At 32.6% G+C, this 6447-nt stretch overlaps 1 long non-coding RNA gene across 1 annotated transcript; it reads left to right on the top strand.

The window, feature by feature from the left end:
- The first annotated feature begins 1680 nt into the window (after nucleotides 1–1680).
- Nucleotides 1681–3286, top strand: LOC119193360. The gene is made up of 3 exons (XR_005113931.1): nucleotides 1681–1922; nucleotides 2220–2469; nucleotides 2981–3286. It is a non-coding gene; the product is annotated as an uncharacterized LOC119193360 (long non-coding RNA).
- The last annotated feature ends 3161 nt before the right edge of the window (nucleotides 3287–6447 follow it).

The following is a 6447-nucleotide window of genomic DNA, read 5'->3' as shown; positions in this document are numbered from 1 at the left end:
TTACTTTACCACGTATGAGGATGTCAAGCGTGTCATTTCTCTAAAAATGCCTATCATTTAACGTGCAATTATGGTTTTCAACGTGTTCGCTGCGTGTACTTAAATATACAGAAATAAAAATATACGACCGACAACTGGTTACGCAGATATGTTCGGTACATGGTCTCGTGCGAATGATTTGTGCCTCTCGTTTATGTTTACCATTAAATTATAGATACATTAACAAGAAATGAAGTTAAGTACACGCCAGATATATTTAAGCACCACTTATTGTCATTGTGTGAATAGTTGTACAAAATATGCTTGTGTTTTATTCCACAAGACAAATCGTAATTACAGAATGTTTCGAAAGGATGTGCCATACGACTCGTTTGTAAATAAAGTTTTATTGTTTTGAGTTTTACTTTAATTTTATAAACAACTTTTAGTAATGGATTGCTGTTATATTATTTACTAGCTGTTTCATGGAATTTTGCCCGCGTGAAAAAGTTTTTCCGGGATAAAAATATCCCATAGCGCTCAGGAGTAATGTGGCTTATTAGTGAAAAAAAATCAAAAACGGTTAAGTAGTTCCTGAGATTAACGCGTTCAAACAAAAAACAAACAAACGCTTCAGCATTATATATTAGTATAGATTTTACACTTTTGTATATCTATGATTACAGCAGGACTGCGCTACGTGCCGTGACAGACGTCACTATGGACATGCTGCTTGAACGATTTCAATGTATAGAGATGCCTTTTTGTTGAATTCGCCGAGGTTTTTGTTTTATCATTGCCCCTGGAGAGAATCTGTAGCTACACTCATGCTACCAAAACTACGATTTGACAGTCCTAGACTTTTTTTTAAAGGTTTGCTGATTTCGTAGATCTATTCCAATAAGCCGCAATCGGATTATGGCTTAGTAATCCAAGCCGTCGTTCAAATTCAGCCGGATCTATGCGGCAGTCATTGAAAATTTGACTATTTGAACTGTGTCACAGTGATAACCGCAGTGGACATTTGAGCGATGTTCTATTCTATAAATAATTATTCGTAGGTCTATCAAATAAAAAGAATTTCTTTAACACATCATGAACAGCTGATTTAATTCCATTTCAAAATCGACCCACACTTATTGAGAATCCCTTAGAAACATTGTTATCTATTCTAAAAGTAACTTAAGATATTCTTTTCTGCCATTTAATGCGAAACTAATTTTAACTCTAAATGACCTTCGAATGCAGAGCTTAATAATGTATTCGAGTTATTACAAAAAATAGAATTCAATTACCAAAACTGTAAAATTGATGAGGCTCCTGGAAAGAAAGGATTCCCTCGAGGCGATGGTGCCTACTAGAGATTATCTCTTTACGAACATTTTTCTTATAGAACCGGTATTCTTGGGTGGCATTTTTCTGTGATTGATTGTTAGTTTGCCAGAAACCAGATATAGTGACACTTAATATAGATAAAATAAAAAATCTGACCAATTGGGTATTTGACATAGTAAAAAATAAATAAATTTGGTATTGAAGATTATATAATTTAAGGTGTTAATTAAGAATATTTGACTTAAATTACAAATAAAAATTATTAAATATTTTATTTTCCTAAATGAAAATAAGAGTTTTTGAATCTGTGCATCATTTACAAGAAACGTCTCAAGCGACCAAGACTAGAGAACGTGACGTCACGATGTATTATATGTAATGTCTTGTCATTCCGAAAAAGATTATGGCGCGTTTTATTCGCAGGTTTCATTAATATTTATATGATTAATTCGTGTCCAAGGTGCACTTTACCGAAAAAACATGGAAATTGGTTTTATTAAAACTGACTGTGCAAATTTGCCAAAAATGGAGTCTTTTATGATCGCAAATTTCTTTGCCTCAAACCCGGACTTTTGTTCTGCAGAATTTAGGAACGTGGAAACTTTATTGTAAGTACAAAACTATTGTTTTCTGATATTTTGTTCAATTCACAATAGATTACAGTTTGATTTATGTACTTAGCCTTATTTTGTTTTGCTATAAAATAACCTTTGTGTCATGCATGTGATAGGTACATGTTTACTTTGTAGACTATAAATACAAATAATACATTATTATGTTACCAATAAAATCATTACTTATGAAGAATCTTACTCTGGTTAGGTACTTGTTATTTGTGTAAAATCTTTTCAACGAAAAGTTTCTCGTATTATGGCTATCTGTGATGCTTTATTTCTATTTTACAGATCATCAAGACAGTTGTATGGTGATGATGCTAATTCATATGCTCACTCAAATCCTAAAACATCAATCTGATTACAAAGTGCCCGACATTCTTCAGTTCTCGATGCATTATTAGAGCATCAAGCGTAAGAAAGGAAGTGACTGTGAAACGTTTTTAGCCAAAATTAATGGTGTTTTTACACAAGAAAATATAAATTTTGTGGAAAGTCTGACTCAAGCACAACACAAAATTCAAGCATGGCATGAGTTAAGGTATTATTAATTATTTATAGGTATTTGATTGCATTTAAATGTGATGTTGCCTTTTTAAATGTGATTTGATACTGTTAGGATTGAACTAATAAGATATTTAAAATCAATGTTCTAGAGCAAAATTCCCAACTTGGGGTCTGTGGACATATCTAGAGTCGGCTGATTTCAATGTTAAAGCTATATGAAGTTTCAGGTTGTGCTTAAGAGAAGCATTTTATTGTGATATAAGGAGGTCTGTGGTGATCATCTTTGCTCATTTAGTGGTCCACAGCTAAGAAAGGTTGGAAAATGCTGTCTTAGATTAATATATATTGGAATTATTATGTTTCCATTGGAGATGCAATCTCAAAATGTAAATAAGTCTTGTAGCTTTACTAGTCTTTGATGTTTGTGTTCACATTCATATGGGTTGGGCACCCATTCTACAGGGCATCCTAGTGGGGATATAAATGTATATGTGGCCACCAGGCAGTCACTAGTTTAACATTAAAAAAATGAATTTTCTTTTCAGGAATAAAAGCATCAAAAGCAATTGATGTTTCAACATGCAAAACAACTGTTGGATCCTTGGTTGCCTTAATAATGGGAGCTAAAGTACCAGATACTCCAACCATGAAAAGAGGAAAATCATTGGAAGAAGTAGTAAGAAAGGAGTTGGAAAAAAATATGACAAGATTGTAGAATGTGGTTTTATTATCAGCCAAAAATTCCCAATGATAGTTGCATCGCCAGATGGTATTTTAAAGGGTGACACAGTTATTGAAATTAAATGTCCAACAAGCCAAAAAAGTTTTATATTATATATGTAACAACACAATCACAGAAAAGTTTGCAGTCTAAGTTCTTTTGCAAATGTATGTGAGTAATTTAACAAAAGGTTAATTTTGTGTGGCAGATTGGAAATTTCAAAAATAATAAAGTCCATGTAATACCAATAGAGTATGATGAGATCAAAGTAAATGATATTTTATCTAAAGTTGTAAAGTTTTGGAAGAAAAAAGTTTACAAACTATTGTAACAACTTATTTTTATAACTAAATATAGGAAAATAAAACATTTTATTCTAAATTTTGTTTCTATTCGTCAAATGTTTTTAATTAGGGAGCCTTGTAAATTAATTAAGGCACATGCAATAACAATGCAATCATCCAAAAACTTAATTAAATTTGTATTGACAACTGAATGCGGTTTTAACATTGAGAACTCCCTTAGACGTCGGATGACTCTTAAATGTGTATCAGTAAACTTGCTATCTCCTTAGTTTTTCGAGCTTCAACTTTGGTTTAATTAGACTTAACTGATACACTTGACGGTCTCACTAAACTACATCCCTTTTGTAATAACAGTTACTCAATATGCTTGAATCCTCTATCAGCTAGTATAATCGCACCAGGTTCCCAATGATCTAAAAAATGCAATTTTCAACCAAACATACATCGCTAATCCTGCCACCATAACCAGGAGAAATGTAGTTAATAATACCATCAGGTTTGCTACTTATAAGGTATTTTATTGTATTGGCCTTTTTATAATCTTGAATAATAAACGAATCTCACGTATTGTTTACATTAAGAGTATTACATCATGACGTCACGCCCCTTATTTGTCACGTGACTTAGCGTTTCAGCAGGGAAACACAAAATGTATTTATTAAAACTGTCTTTTTCTATTAAAATGGCTCTAAATATAAAAAACAATTGTTAAGCGTATCTTTAGAGACTCTAGAACATTTTAAAGTACTTTACGAAAATTTGTCAAATACAATTAGAATAGTGTCTGACTCTACTACAATAATATTTGAAAATATCTTTTATTTCCTAAGTTGACATAGAGTTTTTAGTTGGTTGTTATTGAATATCTTAGATAGTAGTACGTATTTACATCTATACTAAAACAAATACGTTTTCGATTTACTCCTATAATTATTTACCCCATTGCTCATTTACGAATTTTAGCCCCACGAGGTAAATAAGTCATCGACCAATTATTAAAGAAAATGAAGATAATTTCACAAAAGACAAAGAATTTTTGGGAAGATTTGAGACGCTACATTGTGCGATTGCCACTTCATTTTATAGTCGTCGCTGCCGTTTCAAAAGTTACTATATATTACTGTAACAAAATTCAAGTTGTGTCATTGCGAGCCAATCTTATTGAATTTATAAGTGAGAATTTTTTCAAAAGTGTTTTACTTGTGTTAAACTTTCGCGCATAAACCATTAACAGCCGTTTTCTATAAACGATCCCATTCGCAATCTTCAATCCGATTCCGAGAATGAACCAATCAAATTTACTCATTTGTGAACTGTCAAAAAATGGTCCATTTGTGAGATAAATCTAAAAAAGAGTTTTGTGTCATTTATTGGAAATGGTGATATATCAATTTGAAGGTGCATTCTCTGTTCCTTAAATCTTATAGTTCGTTGAGACGGCATTTCCACATTACCAGAAAAAGATCAGGTACAGGACCAACGGCTTTACGTGCATACGGGACAGTACATAATACAAGGTTAAATAGCCCTGTCAAGTATATTTATACTTTACATGTCTAGTTTCTTTCATAATATCTGGTAAATATACAGGTTTTAATATCTTACAAAACAACGACATGCACATTGCTTACCAGCATACATACTAATATTGTACTCTATATCCAGCAACTTCAACCAAAACTTACTACCCACAAAGTCTATCCATAAACTGAAATAGTGAGACCAAGTGAAAGAGTTTAAAATTCGAACGAGCACGCAAAGTTAAACGTACATATAAAATAAACCGGCCGTGTTCGGCGTTATTTTAGAACAAAATCAATATTGTTACTGACTCCCGGTTCTAGCAGTTGCCGATATAAATTATTCAAGTATTCAAACTTGAAAACAGATCTATTCGACCCATCATACGCGGAACTGTGTGGTTGTTTTGTGTTAGCTCGAAATTTAATAAAAATATAGAATTAATTGCCTAATTAACTATCAAGTTTATTTTCATTGTGCATAATTTTGTTTAAATGAAAAAAGGATTATATTTTTTTTAAGAATAATTAGTATCTACTAATTATAAATGAATAATATTATCTACTATTTTTATTATAATTTTATGTTTCTTTTAAGTTTTTATAGCGTAGTCCGTGAAACTGTCATGCTTCACCCGATATTTTTAAAATACCTTCGTAGCGTTTTTCACGGGAAAATCATACTGATTGTAGACAAAATACCAAGCTAATTACTTAGCTCGCATAATTGTGAAAATTACATAAAGTTCAACATAATATGCAGTCTGCATGCAAGTGTGAAAAAATATCTCCACTATGCGAGCTAAACTAGACCAAATTAGCTTAGATTTCGGTCTGCAATCCGCATCATCAATACGCTGTCGACTTAAAAGGGATTAGACTACAGAGGATGTTTGATCCACCAGAAATCTCACTCAACATACGAGAATGAACACCAAGCTGTCAATTCACTTTGATTTCCTACACTGTGGATACTAGTTTGGTCAGGCCGTCCCTTTCGTACTACTGCTAGCTACATTAAGATACGGAGATGAAAATTCATATCTTACTTTTACTAATATTAAAGTTTGAGAAAATAGTTTTTGTTTGAATGTTTGGAAAATTGTTAGAAGTAAACTCAGAAACAACTGATCGGATTTCGATGAAATTTGGTACACGCATATACAATACACACACTCATGCCTTCATCCCTCTAAGGGTAGACAGAAGCGCAACTAGTGGACCTTTCATTCGCATATATTCCGTTCCATGTTGAGTTAGAGGGCGAGCCTATCGCCATAGCGGATACGAATTTTAAACTCTGGGCTGATAAGAAAACCATATTGTCCGTCCCGCGAACAAACCTTAGACCTAAGCACTGCCGTCGTACCGTAACACAATTACACCATCAATGTACTCACATATTATAAATACGAAAGCGTGAGAAAATGCTTGGTTGTTTAAATGATTGTTAGTTGACTCAGAAA

The sequence above is a fragment of the Manduca sexta genome, unplaced genomic scaffold (genome assembly GCF_014839805.1).
Source record: "Manduca sexta isolate Smith_Timp_Sample1 unplaced genomic scaffold, JHU_Msex_v1.0 HiC_scaffold_432, whole genome shotgun sequence".
NCBI lineage: Eukaryota > Metazoa > Arthropoda > Insecta > Lepidoptera > Sphingidae > Manduca > Manduca sexta.
The sequence above is the reverse complement of the archived record's forward strand: the minus strand, read 5'-3'. Positions and strand labels throughout refer to the sequence as shown.